At 45.5% G+C, this 21,649-nt stretch overlaps 1 protein-coding gene across 1 annotated transcript in view; it reads left to right on the forward strand.

The window, feature by feature from the left end:
- The first annotated feature begins 836 nt into the window (after window positions 1-836).
- Window positions 837-21,649, forward strand: part of DHCR7 (7-dehydrocholesterol reductase) — an 83,747-nt gene continuing 62,934 nt past the window's right edge. Inside the window, exon 1 of the mRNA XM_069221910.1 lies at window positions 837-935. The gene's annotated coding sequence lies outside the window, so the exon portion shown is untranslated. The remainder of the gene's footprint in view (window positions 936-21,649) is intronic.

The following is a 21,649-nucleotide window of genomic DNA, read 5'->3' on the forward strand; positions in this document are numbered from 1 at the left end:
CGGTGTCTATTTAAATACAATCTACTCTGGAGCTGGGGAGGAGCCCGATTTTCACAAAAGTGTCCTTGTTTATTCTGCACGGGACAAGTGCATTGCGAAATGTAACAACTAGCTGAAGGTTACACAACCCTGATTCCCAGGCCGTGCATGAGCAGATGATGAAGTGCGTGATTTTTCTTTGTATTCTGGGATTTTTAGTCCTATCTTTCCCATTATAAAACCAGGACTACAACTCGCATAATGCAAAGAAAAATCACACATAGAGCGGATGAGCTGCTCACAGGAGGGCACGGCAAACGTGAGATCTCTGGGGACATGATCCACGTGTTTATTATGAAACCCAAACGGGCATGACAGCTAACGTCATAGGTTTGGCAGTCGTCTATGCCAAACGAGGACAGCTCACACATAACTTTTTACTAGTACTTATAGTTTTTCTGTGTATATTATTGTGACAGAACCACAAGGACCAGAAGTCAAGAGCACACACAAAGGCCTTGTGCGAATAAAATACCCGGAAGTCCTCGTTATCTCTGCTCACGGGCCCCGGGCAGAGACTGGCATCACAAAGGTCCATCCATGGGGGGAGGGGGCGGCACGGTAACTTGCAGAGTTTAGAGATAAACAAGAAACAAGGCCGCGGCCTCCGCATCTTATCTGCTGCCTGCTCTCTCCTCCTCCTCCTGCTGCTGGCAGTTGCTATGGTTACCGGAATCGGACTAGCGGATGGCTCCAGGCAGCTGCACCAATCCAGCTGTGCGGCAGCCCGTGATGTCCTCGCGAGCGGCCGCCCATTGGGCGGCAGGCCCAGCGCGTCACCCCCGTGGGGCGTGGTCTTAGATATCACATCCTCCTGCTAGTCTCCGCTTGCACCCGCACAAAGGAGCCCGGACTGTGGTATGTGGAATTAAAAGGCAGCGGCGCAACCACTAGAGGTAAGGAGCGCGAGGGCAGATGTTTTACTGTGTGCCATAGGCGGTACGGTAGCGGGGTGGGTTAACGTACCTGCCGCAGAGCTCTGAATTTAACCTGCAGGTCTCACGCATTGAACTAACGCCTTTCATCCTTCTGAGGTCGATACTAGGTCAAGGCGTAGCAGGAGTTTGGCAATAACAACATATTTTATGTATACCATTGCCAAATAACAGTGATCGTAAAGCATGGGAGGTAAAGCATTGTGGTATTTCTGATGTTAGCCCACTCGGGTGTTTTTTATTTCGTCATTTTTACATTTCAAACCACATTCCAGTAGTTGAAAGTATAATTTTGACATTAGAAACGGCAAAATCGAACATAGCTCACCTCCTGGATTATGCCAGGTGTTGTAGTTGTTCCTCGTCCGCATGTGATACACTCCTTATTTTTTAGGATTGGCCAGAATCACAAAAGTACCGGGGAGAGTTGCATACCAGACGGCCAGAAATTGTGGACTTGGTTCTACCGAGATCGGGTCCATTGGCAGGACGTTTTACACGTAACGTCGGATATACCTGGACTTAATGTTCACATAGATGTCTGGCTATTTCATCTCCTGCACCTAATATTAAGTATTTTACGCCACAGGGGCACGGCAGCCCCCTCCCTCCCCCCAAATAAATGACCGCAGGAGCTTCACAGAAAAGCAATGTGTGAACAAGTAACAGTGTCTCTAGAAAATTAGCAATTTCTGATGCTATGTGGCGCCCCTCCCTGAATATTCTTAATACAGAGCCACATCTCACTGGTAAAACTCCTGCTGCTGATTCTGTCTGACCTTGTACTCCAGTGATCTTGTCGCCAAAATACTGATTTTGGTGTAACGGAAATGACCACTAAATGCATGTTCGGTATTGCATTAGTGTTGTGTTGTCAGAATCTCGCATGTGTTTAGTACAGCTGTAACGATGCCTGCTTCCTAATAATGTGACCATTGCTGGATCTCAGTCGACCACACACCCACACCACTTTTATAAAAACATGTTTCTGTGTGTGTCGCAGCTCTTTAAAAAGTCTTAGTAACAGGTCTGTGTATTTGGGAAACACTTAGCATGTCCTTCAAAAGATCATCGAGAATAAGCAAACAAAAGCAACATGAAACAAAAAAGTTAGGTATTTGACTCGCAAGGATTACCGTTCGTATTCTCTTCACGGTGGTTCTGTGCCACCCAAAGCGTGTTCACAGATCACACGTTTTAGTTCACTGTGTTGGTTTGTATGATTTCTCCTTGTCGTGTATGCAAACCGTGCACTGAGAGGAGACGGAAAGATTTTGATGCTAGCTTTTGGGTATGCGTCGGCTTGCCTGTCAGGCCTGTTATTAAAACTGGATTTTAGTTAACTAGCTATAAGCAAGCTTAGTCATGTTTTCTCAGGACACACGTCTGCTTCCCCAGGTCACGTGAAATTAGTGACATTGTAAATTCAATACATCATTTAGGCCCTAATCAATATTAAAGTTGAAAGACGGACACACTCTCTATTCCGGAATCACCAAGCAACTCACCAAAAGACTATAAACCATGCAGAACTCGGCAGCCAGACTCAGCCTCATCCTGCCGCACGGAACTCCCATCACACCACACCCTCAGGGAGCTCTACTGGCGCCCGGTTCACAAGCAACCTCCTTTCAAACTCCTCGCACACACGTTCAAGACACTACAGAACTTAGGCCCTACCTATCTGAAGTCACACTTCCTTCCACCTAACTAGGCTGCTACTCTGCCCATTTATACTAAGCAGCAGATCAGGAGGCGTTCTCTTACATCCCTCCTAAAGCGTGGAACGGCTTCCCACTCAAAACCAGAGCCTCCTCCCCACTTCTTGGATTCCGCAAGGACGGACGGACACACACACACACATGACACAATTGTTGTCACATCAAACATAGATCCTGTGGACTACAAATGAGCGATACCTCAAGCAGAAAAAGCAGCAACGTCTTTTTACACTCCATTTATTCTTAATACCATGCGGAGGGTAAATGAGTTTGAGAGTGCTCACATTTTTTAGAAATACAGTAACCCAAACACAGAAACAAAACCATTTGGCCAGGATCACACATTATGGTGAAGCAGAATAGCTGAGAATCACAAAATTGTCTCTCACTTGTCCATGAACTGTCATCGGTTTCCATATCTGCCAACATGGGTTGTGGTTGGAGACAAGCTAAAGGTTGGAATGGCGCGCTGTGCAGTAGCCTGAGGTTTATCCTCTTGAAGGGGAGAACTATGCATCTGGGGGCACATAAGGGGTTTATAGCGTCACTCACTTTTCCCACTATAAATGCAGCACTGAATGTAGCAGAATACATTCCATAAAGAGGATCAGATTAGCTACTCAGCACATCTTGCGTGTTTTTCCCTGTTTAGGTCGAGCCTAGGCAGCGCGCATGCGCTGTTTGGAGGACCTGCTGTATTGTATAATGGACTTTTCTCCCACCTGCTTGGTCCAGTCCAGTGTCCCTCTTCTGTGCAGCCTCCTAGGTGGTTCAGGCAGCAACATCACTTCCGGTTTTTGCAGCAACGCACCTCTCAACTACAGTTTTCTTGCGCTTCCATTCCTCATCTGTTGTTGGGGGGGGGCGACCTTTTTTGTTTGTTTTTAAATTGTCACAAAGCTTGTTTTTTTGGATTTCAATTTCAGCGCAATCGCGCTGGGTTTTACATAGCACGATCGCGCTCATTTTTTTTCTTTAAAAATATGTAGCAACAAAAGTCCGGTTAGGAATTAACAACGCTAATAGCTCTAACTCGAACAAATGCGAGACCTATTGCATTGCAAATGCTTGTTTATTCAGTTGCTGCCTTTTTGTCTCTGTCCAGCTTTGCATTTGTGTATTACCCCCACTGCTGATACTTTTTAAACAAAAAGCCCATTTACATGCAAATTACGACTGATCCCTGAAGGAAGGACATCAGGAAACAGATTCTCTCCCCCGCCCCCTTAAACCAAAGAAAGGCGTTTCCCTTAAACCCTGAGGCACCTTTGCCACTGTAAATAAATCATTGTGTGTCTGCCTGGATTGGAAAGAGTAGCTGGAAGGCGTGGTCACCACAACGCAGAGTTTTATAACATGTTATGGGCCTCTGCCAGTGTTCACGAGGGCAGTACATATGTGACGTGTCCCCATGGCGTGGATGGAGGATGTACATTTAAAACTGCACCAGCTTTGAAGCCTCACTTCGGACTTTGAAACCGGTGAGATGTGGCCAGCCAGGGCTCTCGCAGATGCCTGCGGGGAAGCCTTCCCGCATGGCACCGCTCGCCGCATCTGGAGAGTAAAGAAAGAATCCAGTATATTTTTCAGTTAGGAGTTTTTACTCACATTAAAGTCTCAAGGATCACATGTCATCCATAGCGGTAGGCATTTTCTAAGTGCTTGGTCTGGAGAAGCACAAACTCAGTATTCAGAACAAAACACAGTGATTAGCATTGACTTTAATAATAAGAGTGTATTTCTACACAAGCAAACCTGTTTTAGCAGCGTTAGGATAATGAAGACAGGGGGAAAAACATAACTTTCTAATTTGTGCCATGCAGTTTGCATGTAGCTCTTTGGCAGTTCATAGCTCCCTGTTCTACATTACGAGTGTAACTTATGAACTGCACAGTGACGAAAGAATGTATGTAACAAAAGCAGTAACCCACTGTGCTATGGCCATAAAATACTGTTCTCTGAATGATACACATTCTTTGCAGCAGGTATATTAACCATCTGCGCTACCTTAGATGAGTCCAAAATGCCAGTAGACAAAACTCCCATCTCTTTCCAGCTGGAACATTAATCACCAGAGTTAGCATGACGCTTTTATTTTTGCTGGAAAGCCACTGGATGCACAAGGAAATTTGCAGTGCTTTTAAAACTGCTGCACAAATTAGGTAAAAATACACATGTTTCTGAGAGGCCCCAGATGGAGAAGTGCCTTCCTGCAGGCCCAGGGCCGCGGACCCCTGGGAATGTGTCAAGGACACCTGAGGGCCCCGTACCACAGGTTGGGAACTGCTACCCTGGATCTTTTTTAAAAAAGTAACCTCAAGAGGCACCTAATTCTTCTAAAGGGCTTTTTCATTTTTAGGTTGAGCTCACAAGCAACATGTTGTAATGTATCTGTGGGCTTTTAGACACGCCCATCATAGACACGCCCATCACTATCACTCATTCATAGGCTTGCCTTTCAAAAATCCTTTCTTATCATTGGTAAATGCTTTAAGTTTGTCCCTCCTTCGGGAAGTTTTGTTACCACCTTGGTCATCGACCCTGTTACATGGATAATGGCACATTTGCCGATACTTTTGACTGTGCAAATGTCTTTTTCCTTTTGTGTCTCTCCTTCGCGCTCATGGCGGCCATGGCACTTTGCATTGGCCCACTTATGTCAACTGTTTTACTTTTTATTTTCAATTTATGAGGCAAGAACATTCTAGTTAGGAATTTACAATGCTAATAACTCTAACTCAAGCAAACACAAGACACATTGCATTGTAAATGCTTGTTTGTCCTGTGTTTTAGTCACTTTTCTTGGGCACTGCTCACCAGAGAATTCATTTGGGCAAGTGCTGGGTCCATGTCACCAGGATCCCCAAAAGGTATGCAGTTCCTGTACAGACTAAAGGAAAGGAAAGAGCAAAGCAGTAGGTCGGTAAGGGCTGACCACGCAGAAAAACAGAGGTTCTCCTAAGCTTCTAAGAGTACAATGAGGGAATTAGCATTTCTTTTATCATTTCAGAAACGTAATGTATCATTCACTATTGTTTGGCATTATCAGGTCTTGAATTCACTGGAAATGGGTAATAAATTCAACGTTGCTGCAAAGGGTATCCCCATATTTTGTCTGGGACCTCAAAATCCTTAAAATGGCTCTATGTGGAAAAGAAAATATTCTTGAAACTTTAATGCAAGTAAAAACAACAAACTAAAAATTGTACTTGTTTCTTTCTTTACTCTCCAAATGCGACGAGCCATCCCTTGCAGGAAGGCTTCCCCACAGGCATGTGCGAAAGCCCTGGCTGACCACATCTCCTAGTCTCAAAGATCTGACATGGGTCTTCAAAGGCTGCTGCAGTTTTGAATGTACAGCCCCCATCCACACCATGGAGGCATGTCACATATATACTGCCACGACAGACTATATACTGCCCTCGTGTACTCCATAAGAATTAAATAACATATTATAAAACTCTGCCTTGTTGTGACCACATCTTCCGGCTGCTCTTTCCAATCTAGGCGGACATGCAAGGACATATACACTTAGGAGCATGTATACTGGACCTTAGACACGCTCCCTGTCTCTCCTTTCTGTTTTTGATCCATATGATCAGTGACTCAAGGCCCCTAGTGATTAGGCACTTAGTGAAAAACTTGAGCTACCACAGCACTTAAACACACACACATATTTGTAAACAAGGCACTAATTGTATGAAAGGGAGTGCACATGTTAATAGTGAGAGGTATGTAAATTAAACTCAGGGCTCCCCCCAATAGGGCGTGTGAAGGGAGAGCACCCTTCTTCCTTAATTGTTAATGATGAGATGCTGGCCTGGGACCAGGGGCTGACAAGTCATAGGGATTTCAGCAGAATCCCTGGGAAAACTGTGTTCCTGAAAAGTTGGAGGCATACAATTTTAGATTATTCACAGTATAAGATGAATATGCACGGTACAGCCCTGTTAGCAGCTATTCCAGTGCCCAGGTACTCTCCTCATAAGTATGATGCCTGCATAGTTTAAATTTATGGACATCGAACTAGAATGTGTGCATCAAGCAGCATTTGCCATAAACTTGCTGAAAAAAGTATTGTGTGGAGTAATTAGTTTACGTTCAGAGTGCTGCAAAAATTCACCATGAGAGCAGCCCAACCAAGTGCTATGTCCGGTGCTTGCTCCAGCGTACAACCGAGCACAGCCAATCTCAGCCTCACCCAGCATAAAGCCAAAGCTGGAATCCTGACAGTGTCTTACAGGTCTGTATTTTCATTCTTGGTAGCAACGACCTACATGTTTCCATTGTAATAGCAAGGATCGGGTTGGAGAGGTGGAATTAGGAATCACCCTACGATGATCTGTATGATGATCTGTATGGAAAACTCTTGTCCCAACATAGGTAGCCTTGCCTCCAAGTAATTACCTTGGAAATGGCTATATGCATCTTCCTTAGGGGTGCACTAGATATTTACAACTAGTATACTTATCTGGATATAATTTCAAAATATGGTTTTTCTAAGTGTCTTCCGTTACATGTATAAGGGAGCTCTAATACCCACATCCACCTATAACTGGGCCCTCATTAAAATGACCTTTGGCATGCTCAGCCCTCAATTCCCACACACTTTTAAAGGTTGTCCTTTATGCCACTGGTATAGATCGCACTGCCCTACATTAAGATTTAATTTTGCAAAGTCTATTTTCCTAGCTGGAGTCCATCATCCCTGATCCACTACATAGAGTGAGATTGAGCTCATCAACTCCCTGTAGCCATGGTGGGTAATGTTTGGTCTAGTCCACCACTGTATGAGGGTAAATAGGAGCGCACATAGTGGGGTGTTGCTGTGAAAGTAACAAGGTGTTGAGTGATGAGTCATCTTCGAAAAAAACAGGGCGAGACTTCATTCCTAAGTCCTCACGCTTGCCCTTAGAACACCTCACATAGATATACTAGCTGATTCTTGGCTACTGGAATAGCTTGTTAGGGGACTAGATGTCTATGGTGACCCATGAAGGACATCTCCCCCCATATGAATCTCTTCATCTACAAGGCCACACTGGTTGATTTCTCAGAAGTCTACAGCATTGGATGCCATCTGTATGCAGATGCCACCAAGATCTACCTTAAGAGGGATCAGGAATATGACACAAATCGGCAGCCTGCCTGAGAGACGCTAGATCTGGTTGTTGAAAGAACCAGCGGTGTCTCAGTAGTAGAACACAGATCTGTTCATGCGCCCAGGGCACTTTTCTCCTCTCAGACAATGAAGCCTTGAATCAACAGAAAGACCCCAATTACACTCTAGATGTTACTCTTCCACTATTACCAGGCTGGGGCCAGCCACTCTACCTCCCATAAAACTCAGTATCCCATCTCTCTGTCCCATTGGTCTGTCCTTCTCTTTATGCTTGAATGCCTGTGACAGACATAGGGTACGGCTCCCCAGAAAGCACCAGTGGCTCTTCAGCGTGTTCCCAAAACCCACTTTTTTACAACTGAGACTCCACCATTATCTCTGCACAGTGAGGTGGTTGTATGGAATAATGTTTGGGATACACTGATTGCACACAATCTATATCGTCCTTTGGCAGGTATTTAACTACCTTCCTTCTAATCCCCACAAAGTGCTTAGACTCAGCTTAACAGTTATGATCTCTTTGTAATAAAATAATAATGGCTAAGTAGGTGAGTTGATCAGATTCTTGGGACACTTCTGTATGGAGAACCAAGTCTGTATATGTTACCTGGTGTGGTATAGGGTGGGAGGCTAGAACCTCAATGAGGCACTGTAGTACCCATGTTACCAAACCCACATGCAAATCCCAGAGATGCATTATTTTGGCTGCTCTCACACAAGGACCCAGCCTACCAGTAGCACTTGGTACAGGGGACGGGGGCAGGACTGGGCCCTTTAAGGATGACATGTCTACAAGGCCCTATGCTTATCCCGCAGCTCTGTAAAGAGACCCACACACTAGTATATTTAGGAAGTAGAGTTCTGGAGGAGAGGTAGCAGATTTGTGGCATTGTAACATGTCTCGGTACCAGTGGTGGAACAGAGTCCTTTGAGCTGGGATGGTACGAGCAGAGTCTGGGATCTCTGTTACCACTAGAATGTATGGTGTTTTACATAAAAGATCTGTGTTGTTAGAAATGAATACTTGGTGATTTCGAAGAAGGGTGGCTTGCAAGATATTTTTTATATATATATATATATATATATATTACTCCTCTTGGTTCAGGAAGTGTGCTGTCGCTCGTTGGTGAAGGCAGTGTTTTGCTTACACATGATCACATAAGCCTACATTGGCCAGTGTTTATTAAAAACACAGTAGCTCAGAAGAAAAGCAGGAAACCAGCATATTTTAAAAATAAACTGGGTCATAGTAACAGTAGAAAGCTCCCAGCGACTGAAACCAGTTTACACAGGCATTTGACTGTGCACTTTCTCACGCACGCTTAATGCACATGTGCACCTAGAGCCCTCTAGCACCAAGCTCGCATTCACAATGAAATCGAGGGGCAAAGCTGGGGCCGATGCCTGACCTGGGAGGGATGACTGCCAGCGGCATGCTTGCCCTTGGTGTTTTTGTTTTATTTGATATTGTGCACTCCTGCCCGCGAGGCTCAGTCGGCGCCCATTAGCTGCCAGAGGTCAGCGGGATCTTTTGGATGGCCAGGAGGGGCACAGGTAGGGGCATTTAAGCTGTAGGTAGTAATGAACACCCACTTAGCTTTGTGGTGTTTTGTGCCCCTGCAGACCGCCGATACCACCTGCTACACCTGGGAGCATCTTTAACCCACCCACCCATCCCAAGTACAATGCATAGGGTGTGAACGGGTATTCAGGGTGTTTTTTGATTTTTTTTCACTTGCTACATCTCATTTGTCCTGCATACACTGTTGTTTTTGTCATATTTACAACAGTGATAGAGTAAGGTTTGGCCTCAAAGCTGGTAGGCACCTTGGTGGTGGAAACAAGAAGGCAGGAGAATTCCGGATGCAGTTGTTTTTTAACTTTTGATTAACTAGGGGCAGAAGTACTACGGATTGTAAGGCAGGACTAGGGATCTCTGCTACTCTGATTGCCCCTGGCTCTACGGGTACTCTATGGCACTGCCCGTAGATTGTGGGGAGTTGGACCTTGTGCCAGGGGACCAAGATCTGGCCTGGTTGTCCAGGCCCATCTCCCAAAGGGTGGTAGGGAGGATCCCTCTTTGGGTTGCTCTGGCCTGGGTGATTTCGGGCTCAGCTGACTTGCTGGCCTTTTGCTCCTCTCTCTGTGATGGAGAAGGGAGTTTGCCTTGTTGAGTGTGTATACGGCCTGGTGGGTAGCACTCGGGCTCACTAGTCAATTAACCAGTGCTCTGAGGACCAGCAGGGTGGCCAAACATGACTTAAGATGTGTGGTTAGGTGATTTATGTATATTTTTTTCCAAGCAATTTCTGTTTATGTAATATTAATTGTTGTAATAAATACAGCCTGAGAACTGATTTTCAAAACGCAAACCCACTTGTCCCAGCTCAATTCTTTCAGTGCTTTGCCTTCCATTGGTGGGGGAGGGCTTAGAAGTGGGGCTAGGGAAAAGGTATTTTTCACAGACTTTTCTCATGTGCCCCAGGCATTGGCTCAGTCTCCTACCTGTGAACCCCTTCAATTCAATAATACAAAATATTTAAAATGTGTGCTTGGTATGGTACTACATACCACACGTCTGCCATTTCTAAGTGCTGCAATTAAATTACGCTGTTGTTGCCCAGTCTAATGCTCTTCGCCATGTTGTATAATGTTGACTGCAAGGCAAGCTCGCCTCAAATTTTAAATACACTACATCTTTATATTGATTTAGAACATCAGAACGGTGTGATAGCAAAAACACGAGACAGAGGGTGAGTACACACACACACTCACAAGTACATAAACATTGCAGTCAACACCTAAGACAGACAGAATTGCATGCAAAACTTGCCTTTGAGATACTTCCCAGCACTGCAGTTGGGCAAAGTGTTGTATTAGTGAGTTGATGGGGAATATGGGCCTGGTCCAATATTCTTCAATTACTTCCCAAATTTCTGATCAGATCAGATGCAGGGAATCTAGAGCAGTTCAGTTTTCAATCTTTTCCTGAAATTCAGATGGGTAGGCCCTGCCATCGGTGTTTAGTTCAGTGCTTTCCACAGCCTGGGGTTCTGGACTATCAGTAATCTCTCCATGTTTCAATGGTGATAAAGTTTGTAGATGAGGGCAGGCTTCTGTTTGGGGCATAGCGCGATGCAAGGTTTTTGACGTATAGTGATCCTTTATGCCGGGAAGCCTTTCAGTCCAGAAGATTCTGAAATTGATCCTCTTGTGCACTGAAGCCAGCGTGTGCTCTCAATGCGCGCCTAGTAAATGCACATAAATGTAGGGCCTGCCACCTTCTGCCATATGCCAACGGGACCTGTCACCTGTAGAGTAGAGTAGACATTTGTGAAGAGACATCAATTCCTCGAGCTATCTTATTATGAACTGAATGAATGCCCTAGTCTCATTAATATGGCTTGAACTGTAGCTTGCAGTTTGCATGCAGAACCCTACAGCTGGTGCATCAACCCTCCAAGCTGTCTGACTCAACCTGGAGCTCCTGCCATGCAGGTTACACCCAGATCTCTGTAGTGGACTTCAAGCACACGAACTATCCAATTGGGATTCTATCTATAACTATGCAACATGTGCTCAGCCCACTGATGATTTATGGGTAGTGTATTTTATTTCAGAGTACTGAAATATCAGTGCATGGTGCAAATCAGTACAGTGCTGCACAGCTGGAGACCTCTAAGACTCTCAATACTGACATAACAGGGGAGGGTGCAGATTAGTCTCTGCTATCAGCATCTCAGTACTGACCCATGAGTGCATGATGCAGACAGGAAAAGCTGGTGTTTGTGTGAACTTTCCATGTCATTGGTGGGATGTCTGTACTTGGAGCATGGCAGAACATACGTGTGAGAACTCTATGACAGTGCTTCCCAAACGGTTTAGAAATTATTTTATGTTATTTTAGAATAACAACATTTTGGGACACACCTACCTTCAAAGGACAAGAGGCATGCAATTTCTGAATATAGCTAAAGCATTGTGTGCATTGTCCTTTACAGACAGCACATTTTCCACTGGAATGACCACTACCTTTGCACAGACATATAGGCCCTCATTCTGACCTTGGCGGGCGGCGGAGGCCGCCCGCCAAAGTCCCGCCGTCAGGTTACCGTTCCGCGGTCGAAAGACCGCGGCGGTAATTCTGACTTTCCCGCTGGGCTGGCGGGCGGTCGCCTTCAGGCCGCCCGCCAGCCCAGGGGGAAAGAGGCTTCCACGATGAAGCCGGCTCGGAATCGAGCCGGCGGAGTGGAAGCTGTGCGACGGGTGCAGTTGCACCCGTCGCGTATTTCACTGTCTGCGCAGCAGACAGTGAAATACATTTAGGGGCCCTCTTACGGGGGCCCCTGCAATGCCCATGCCAGTGGCATGGGCACTGCAGGGGCCCCCAGGGGCCCCGCGACCCCCCCTACCGCCATCCGGATCCCGGCGGTCGGACCGCCGGGATCTGGATGGCGGTAGGGGGGGTCGGAATCCCCTCGGCGGCGCAGCAAGCTGCGCCGCCTTGGAGGATTCAATGGGGCGGCGGTACACTGGCGGGAGCCCGCCAGTGTTGCCGGTCCGACCGCGGCTTTACCGCCGCGGTCGGAATCCCCATTGGAGCACCGCCGGCCTGTCGGCGGTGCTCCCGCGGTCCTCCGCCCTGGCGGTCTTTGACCGCCAGGGTCAGAATGACCACCATAGTTTACTGATAAAACTATATAGCACTCAAATGATAATGTGTGGAAATCAGGTTTCTGGGAATATTTATCATTTGTGCATCACCAAGTGAAGTGTCTTGATTTGTTTTGTTCCTATTAAAATTTGTTTCTAGCACATTTCAGAATTACATAAAAAAGTTGCTTTACTCTTGCTTCCTTATCTGCTGAATGCAAACAGTTCATTTACAGTTATTTACAGTGTGTTGCATGTTGTAAAAAACAACATCCTATAGCCTTTCCTTTCACACTTCCTGTACTCCAGCAAAAATTTCTCATAATTCACTCTTAAAAACTCCTCTCACTTTGCAGTCAAAGAAAGAAAAGTAACACCAATCCCATGTTAAAAGAAGCAGGTATTTGTCATACATAGCCTCACATTGGACCTCTGTCTGTGAAGCACTTGCATATGTGACATGATAAAGACAGAATTTAAAGGCATCTTTATTTATGGCTTGGGCCACAAAAAAGTCTCATGTCACACTTCTCTAGGAGTATCTCAATAAAGGGCTATTAATGCATGTCGGCATTCAACATAGAGCCCTGTGGATGTCTCAGTAGTGGGAGAGTGGTGCATTGAAGAGGGCAGCGTAGAGAAGCATCACAAGAGCCCTGTCAGTATGCCATTACTGGCCTATCAGTCAAGAGAGTGTAGGTCTGTGCCTAGTGAGACCCCTCTAAATGACTCAGTGCTGGCATATAGGTGCATGGTGCAGGTCAGATAGGGGAGTATATATAGACAGGCTTGTAAATTCAGAGTCCTAAAGGACCTGTTGAAAGGGCTGATTCGAAACTGCAGGAGAAATCAAACTAAAACCCTTCCTCAGAGATTACACAGATAAGCAACCCATCAGCCTGACACTAGTATGAACTTAAATACTGTCGGTAATAGATTCTGCCCCATCTAGTCCTCATACCTATTTACACAAACCATCCAGTAACAACCAGGAAAGTACAGTTGTACCCTTTACAGCACAAGCCTAGCAGGACAAACTAGTCTAGTGACTTGCAATACACCCTGGCAGGTTGCAATGACTGCCCCCTTCAAAAAGCAAGTGCAGGGGAAACCCAACATGCGACACAACACTACTGTGACTGGGCTAGTCATGGTCTATGCATGGGCGGCTCCCCATGGACTAATTTACAACTACAAGCACATATGTGTTCAAGGAAAAGGTCTGAAGGACCGAATCAAATGCGGATATGCACTATATAAAAACAGTGCACGTAAAATAACAGAGTCCATAATTAATTAGGAAAAATGCATCCAGAGTTGAAGTGTCCAGTACCACAGCGAGCACAAGCCCAAAATAAAATAGCTCCCTGATATGATGATGATGACTGCTGCAGCAAAACGATTAAGAAAAGACAAAGGGCCTGATTACAACTTTGGAGGAAGGTGCTAATCCGTCCCAAAAGTGATGGATATACCACCAGCCGTATTACGAGTCCATTATATCCTATGGAACTCGTAATACGGCTGGTGGTATATCCGTCACATTTGGGACGGATTAACACCTCCTCCAAAGTTGTAATCAGGCCCAAAGTCTGGTATCATTACAATAATGTGGGCTGCAGCCATGTAGGTTTAGGGCCTATTTCTGCTAAAAAAAAAAAGACTACATCAGGCCCAGCCAGGGGTGGCTTTAGCGCTGGTGGCGCCAGTGCGACAATGATTGCAGGCGGCCTCCCAATTACCATCTCCGCCATGGATTCCCTCACTACCACCCTCTAACAGAGCCACTCACGTCTCCATAAACACTCTCTCTCAGATGCATTTAATTAGTTTTAGCATCATTCATACGAGTGTATGGTAGGATGTCACAGTACAGAGACAATCAATCCTACGTGTGTCAAATCAGTGTACAGGAAATGTTATGTAAGTCAGAGGACTACAAGGTGTAGGAGTCACAGGTCATCCATACTGGTAGACTGTATAGTTTAAGACTACTTTGGTTGAAAAGCATAAACTCAGAATTTAACAGTTAATGGCTCACTGTTCTATATTAGGATTTTAATTTAGAAATTGCAAGTAACAAAAAGATCTCTGACAAAAGCAATAACAATCTGACCCATTGCAAGAGCCTCCAAATGTAAAATAGACCACAGTACAAAATGAGCATTCAGGTTTGTAAGCATCCGTCTACCAATAGAGGACAGGATGAGACTTAGTTAATTATTAGCACCGAGCCTACTCAATTTATACATGGAGCAGGCCTCTCCAAGTATCGGAGACTCGCACAATCCTTGTGTTTCTTGTCTAGGTCCTCTCATTTGGGCTATGCCGCTTGCCAATAACCGAGAGACCCTGTTTCCACTTTATAGGATGACCTATAATTTTGCTTGCCAGCCCAGTGTTCATAGGTCAGAGAGAAGAACCAGGCTCAACAGCACCTCTGGTCAGTTCATTCTGCTTTTGAAAGATTACCAAGCAAGCACAACCAATACGAATGGAGTAGACCAATTGTCTGATCCCACTATTTCCAAGAGGCCTGTAGACATGTTAAAGTTGTACAGGAAAATACTCCTGAGGTGCTGCTGGTGCAAGCATGGGTACTACTATGGAGTCACACTGTTCAGAGTATATCTGCACCCACCACATGCATCGTCACCTGATCCCAGCATACCCTCGTGCTAGACTACCAGGCCCAGCCTTGATAGCCCCATTTAAGTGGAAGCAAAAATTGTGTCATGCTCTGGAAACTGAATAACCCATGTTGATAAACCTGTGTAGGAAAATGTCTCTTGTTGCAGTTAGCCCCCCCTCACACACCCCCCCCCACACTTTTTGCCTGATATTGATGCTGACTTGAATGAGAGTGTACTGGGACCCTGCTAACTAGGCCCCAGTACCAGTGTTCTTTCACTAACAATGTACCATTGTTTCCACAATTGGCACACCCCTGGCACACAGATAAGTCCCTTGTAAAAGGTACCAGTGGAACCAAGGTCCCTGTGACCAGGGAAGGTCCCTAAGGGCTGCAGCATGTGTTGTGCCACCCAAAGGGACCCCTCACCTAACACATGCACACTGCCATTGCAGATTGTGTGAATTTGTGGGGAGAAAAAGGCAAAGTCGACATGGCATCCCCCTCAGGTTGCCATGCACACAAAACATTGCCTGTGGCATAGGTAAGTCACCCCTCTAGCAGGCCTTAAAGCCCTAAGGCAGGGTGCACTATAACACAGGTAAGGGCATAGCTGCATGAGCAATATGCCCCTACAGCGTCTAAGTCCATTCTTAGACATTGTAAGTACAGTGTGGCCATATTAAGTATATGGTCTGGGAGTCTGACAAAACGCAATCCACAGTTCAATAATGGCTACACTGAATACTGGGAAGTTTGGTATCAAATAATAAACCCACACTGATGCCAGTGTTGGGTTTTTAAAAAAATGCACACAGAGGGCATCTTAGAGATGCCCCCTGTATTTTACCCACTCCTTCAGTGCAGGACGGGCTGGTTTGTGCCAGCCTGCCACTACGAGGCGAGTTTCTGACACCATGGGGTATGAGCCTTTGTGCTCTCTGGGGCCAGAAACAAAGCCTGCACTGGGTGGAGGTGCTTCACACCTCCCCCCTGCAGCAGTGAGCCTCAAAGGCTCAGGCTTCATGTTACCAGCTAGTGGAGATGCCGAGCCCCCGGACAAAGCCCCCTCTTTTGGTGGCAAGTCCAGAGGGATAGTTAGGAAAAACAAGGAGGAGTCACCACCTCAGCCAGGACCACCCCTAAGGTGTCCAGAGCTGAAGTCACCCCTCCTTGCAGAATCCTCCATCTTGGTTTGGAGGAATAGGAATGTGCTCCCCTCCCCAAAGGGAGTGAGCACGAGGAGGGTGTAGCCACCCTCAGGGACAGTAGCCATTAGCTACTGCACTCTGATCACTAAAACACCCCCAAATCTTGTATTTAAGGGCACACTGAACCAAGCAGGTCAGATTCCTGACGACCTCAATAGAAAAAGAAGGACTGCTGAGCTGAAAACCCAGCAGTGAAGAAAAGGAGACAACAACTGACTCGGCCCCAGGCCTACCGGCCTGTCTCCTGCTTCAAAGACCCTGCAAAAGAAAAGGGACGTGTTCTACAGGTGCAGCGACCCCTGAAAAGCCTCAAGGGGACTGCCTGCATCACAGAGGACCAAGAAACTCCAGTGGACCTGTCCAACAAGAAGAAAAGGCAACCATCTTTAAAGGGACTCCCACCTCACTCCAGAACCGTGAGTCCAAAACTACTCTGCACCCGACGCCCCTGGCCCGTGTCCAGAGGAACCAACCAGCCAGAGAGGACCCCCAGGCGATTCCGACCAAGTGTCCACCCTGGGCTGACCTTTCCAGGACGACGCCTGCAGAGGGAATCCCAAGGACCCCCCTGACCGCGACTGCCCAGGAAGAAGATATCTGATGACTGGAGAAGCACTGCACCAACAGCCCCCAGACTCAAGAGAAACCGACCACCGGTGCAGCAGTGACTAGCAGGCAGCCCTCCTCCCTATCCACTCGGTGGCTTGCTCGAGAAGCTCTTCTGTGTCCTTCCTACAGTGCCTATGTGACCATTGGGAACCCGACGCCCTGTTTGCACCCTGCACCGGGGTGGCCGCTGAGGGTGCGTGTTTGGTGCCTACATGGCTACCCCCCCGTGCTCCTCTAACCCCTCCGGTCTGCCCTTTGACAACATGGGTACTTACCTGCAAGCAGACCGGAACCAGAGTACCCCTTGTCTACATAGGCGTCCACGTTAATTTGGCTTCTGTTTGACCTCTGCACCTAAGCGGTGTTGCTGGTGCTGGGTGTTTGGGGTTATCTTGAACCCCCACTGGTGGGCTACCTAGGCACCGGAGACTGAACCTGTAAGTTTGTTACTTACCTTAAAAACTGTACTTTACTTACCTCCCCCAGAAACTGTTGAAAATTGCAGTGTCCACTTTTAAAATAGCTTTTTGCCATTTTAAGAAAGCTGTGTAGATTGTTGATTCCATTCAAAGTCCATAGGTATCTATGCAAAGTACCTTTCATTTAATGTACTTACCTGCTAAATGAATCTTGTGGTTCTAGAAATAAATTAAGAAAGAATATTTTTCTATATAAAATCCTATTGGTCTGGAGTTAAGTCATTGAGTGTGTGTTTCTTCTATTGCTTGTGTGTGTACAACAAATGCTTAACACTACCCTCTGATAAGCCTAACTGCTTGAACACACTACCACAAATAAAGCATTAGTATTATCTATTATTGCCTCTGTCAACCCTCTGGGGAACACCTGGAGTCTGTGCACACTATATCTCATTTTGATATAGTATATACAGAGCCAGCTTCCTACAACCTGGAAACCTGGACCTGCATACGTTGTTTATTTCAGTTCCTCAATTTAAAGATACATTTGAGGAACTGCAAAAGATGCAGTCTGCACAAAGGGGTACTGTCTGCCCAGTGACTGCTTATTCAATTTTTTTCCATCACATGTTGAGTGTGTTGCAACTTAACAAACTTATCGATTTGCACCTAGCTGTCAAACTGTCCAATCACTTGGTAATAGTTTGCAGCCAATCCTATTTTTCAGTCAGCAGCACAAAGTATGCTGGGACTTGTAAGTTCATATCAATCATATGAAAAGTACAACTACAAGATCCAGCATGCTTAACGCTAGTAACGAAAAACAAGGGCTGGCTGAAAGTCACGTTTATTACATTGGCCTGTTGCTAATCATGGCATTGTAGGCAAGTCACATCTACTTCAATGGGGATAGGAGGGACTGGTCCATTGGTTTGATGTTAATTTATTCTAGTTCTTAGTTTATTGTAATACTTACACATTCCAGTAAATCATGAGATGTGTGTGTTGCAAAAACCTCTGACATGCAGATATGGGTGATTTCAGATTTACTTACAGGGCACTTATACAGGGAGTGCAGAATTATTAGGCAAATGAGTATTTTGACCACATCATCCTCTTTATGCATGTTGTCTTACTCCAAGCTGTATAGGCTCGAAAGCCTACTACCAATTAAGCATATTAGGTGATGTGCATCTCTGTAATGAGAAGGGGTGTGGTCTAATGACATCAACACCCTATATCAGGTGTGCATAATTATTAGGCAACTTCCTTTCCTTTGGCAAAATGGGTCAAAAGAAGGACTTGACAGGCTCAGAAAAGTAAAAAATAGTGAGATATCTTGCAGAGGGATGCAGCACTCTTAAAATTGCAAAGCTTCTGAAGCGTGATCATCGAACAATCAAGCGTTTCATTCAAAATAGTCAACAGGGTCGCAAGAAGCGTGTGGAAAAACCAAGGCGCAAAATAACTGCCCATGAACTGAGAAAAGTCAAGCGTGCAGCTGCCACAATGCCACTTGCCACCAGTTTGGCCATATTTCAGAGCTGCAACATCACTGGAGTGCCCAAAAGCACAAGGTGTGCAATACTCAGAGACATGGCCAAGGTAAGAAAGGCTGAAAGACGACCACCACTGAACAAGACACACAAGCTGAAACGTCAAGACTGGGCCAAGAAATATCTCAAGACTGATTTTTCTAAGGTTTTATGGACTAATGAAATGAGAGTGAGTCTTGATGGGCCAGATGGACGGGCCCGTGGCTGGATTGGTAAAGGGCAGAGAGCTCCAGTCCGACTCAGACGCCAGCAAGGTGGAGGTGGAGTACTGGTTTGGGCTGGTATCATCAAAGATGAGCTTGTGGGGCCTTTTCGGGTTGAGGATGGAGTCAAGCTCAACTCCCAGTCCTACTGCCAGTTCCTGGAAGACACCTTCTTCAAGCAGTGGTACAGGAAGAAGTCTGCATCCTTCAAGAAAAACATGATTTTCATGCAGGACAATGCTCCATCACACGCGTCCAAGTACTCCACAGCGTGGCTGGCAAGAAAGGGTATAAAAGAAGGAAATCTAATGACATGGCCTCCTTGTTCACCTGATCTGAACCCCATTGAGAACCTGTGGTCCATCATCAAATGTGAGATTTACAAGGAGGGAAAACAGTACACCTCTCTGAACAGTGTCTGGGAGGCTGTGGTTGCTGCTGCACGCAATGTTGATGGTGAACAGATCAAAACACTGACAGAATCCATGGATGGCAGGCTTTTGAGTGTCCTTGCAAAGAAAGGTGGCTATATTGGTCACTGATTTGTTTTTGTTTTGTTTTTGAATGTCAGAAATGTATATTTGTGAATGTTGAGATGTTATATTGGTTTCACTGGTAATAATAAATAATTGAAATGGGTATATATTTGTTTTTTGTTAAGTTGCCTAATAATTATGCACACCTGATATAGGGTGTTGATGTCATTAGACCACACCCCTTCTCATTACAGAGATGCACATCACCTAATATGCTTAATTGGTAGTAGGCTTTCGAGCCTATACAGCTTGGAGTAAGACAACATGCATAAAGAGGATCATGTGGTCAAAATACTCATTTGCCTAATAATTCTGCACTCCCTGTACTTGTTTTTTCATTCTTTATGGTTAGGTGCTTGTCTGGTTGAGTAATGTGTGTGATGTGATTATATCGTATCTGCCTTCCTGTGGAACTGTAATATCCTAGTGTTCCGTGGATTTTATGTTCTATGGGTATTACTTGGTTAGAGCTCCCTGGAATAGGCGAAGGTGAACCGTAATAGATACTGGGGAAGTGAGGCGTACTACTGGATGGGTTGTAGCTTGCATACAAAACCTACTGACTGGAGGAGCAAAGGGAAGTGAATGAGAAGCAGAGAAGGGGAAGGGTACAGGCTTTGGATGTTTATCTGCACTTTCTAGAACTCTGAAGTACAAATGGCTGATCTCTCTGGCTTAGGGGTCACACACATAAGAATTAGTATGAGTCGAGATTCGTATATTTACTGACTCGCTCACGCAGGGGTCTGTGCAATGCCTCTTTACACGTTTCTTAAATGTGGGCCCTTGCCTTTGGTAAGCCACGAGAATATGAGCTCTACTAGAATAGGCACCTAGGCAACCTCAGTTGAGGCCCTGTGCTGTAGCAGTCTAGCTCGGCTAGGATTCAACGCAATGCTTATTTCTGGCTCAGTATTGTTTGCTTTGTTTTGTGTTCTCCTTGCACGTTACTAGTCCATAATTGTCAACATTTTAGAAGAGGAAATGGGAGAACGCATTTCCACTGCTGACATCTATTGGAGAAAAGACAGTTTCGGGCAAGAGACAATGTCCTTTTTGGTTCAAAATTCGAGAGTCGCCCGCCTGAATTGGGTCTCTAGGCATGTATGCTAGCCTCTTCATTTGGACAGATATGCTATTAGACGTATTGCACAGCACCACCGCCCATTCAATAATTTTGAAATCAGGTCCCCCCTCCTGCCATACTCATTTTATTACACCCCTGGCAGTATTTTTTTAAACAGCACTGAACACACGTATTTTATGCTATTGCAGGATTATTTTAGAAACGCAGACAGGGCTGTGTGTTGTAGCGACCGCAATAAATATGAACTTGGGTAGACAGATAATTTAACCACTTCACAGTAATCATCAAACGTAATATTTTTATGGAAAAAAAAAAATCAAAGCTCTTGATATTTCAGCCTGTTTTTTTAGAGAAATTGCAAGCTGCTGTTTGCTCAGTCAGTCAGTCATGGGAAAACAATGTTCAGTCCTGCACCCTCGGGCGCCGGAAGTGCACACCACGCCGTAGACTGTAGTCCGTTTTCTGTTTCTTGGCCTGCGGCTTTTCGATCGCAAGAGAGCCCACTTTTGTAACGTAGGTATTAGGCTCGCCTGTCAACGCAGCTTTTAATCTTTAGCTGTACTGAAATCAGGTTCCATTAACAAATGAATTCAGTTTAATTGGGTAAACGCTATTTTTAAACCTGAGCATTGCCTATACAAAACTTAGAGTGAAAGGCATCCATCACATTATAGACAAAACGTAATTATTCCCTGAAGGTAGTTGGGTGTAATAATTAAACGTCGATATTCTTTTCGAAAATTATGCACTATTTCTGTTAGGTGGATCGATCTGTACGTTTTCTTCAGGGGGAACAGCTCCGTTCCAAGATGTCCGCTATCGTTGCGTGGTCTGTGCACAGAAGCCGTATGTTTGTTTTTAATAATTGAATTAGTCAAATGCGGTTGAGGCACGGTGCCAGGTGGTTGTGAAGAGTTTCTTTGCGT

The sequence above is a fragment of the Pleurodeles waltl genome, chromosome 3_1 (genome assembly GCF_031143425.1).
Source record: "Pleurodeles waltl isolate 20211129_DDA chromosome 3_1, aPleWal1.hap1.20221129, whole genome shotgun sequence".
Taxonomy (NCBI): domain Eukaryota; kingdom Metazoa; phylum Chordata; class Amphibia; order Caudata; family Salamandridae; genus Pleurodeles; species Pleurodeles waltl.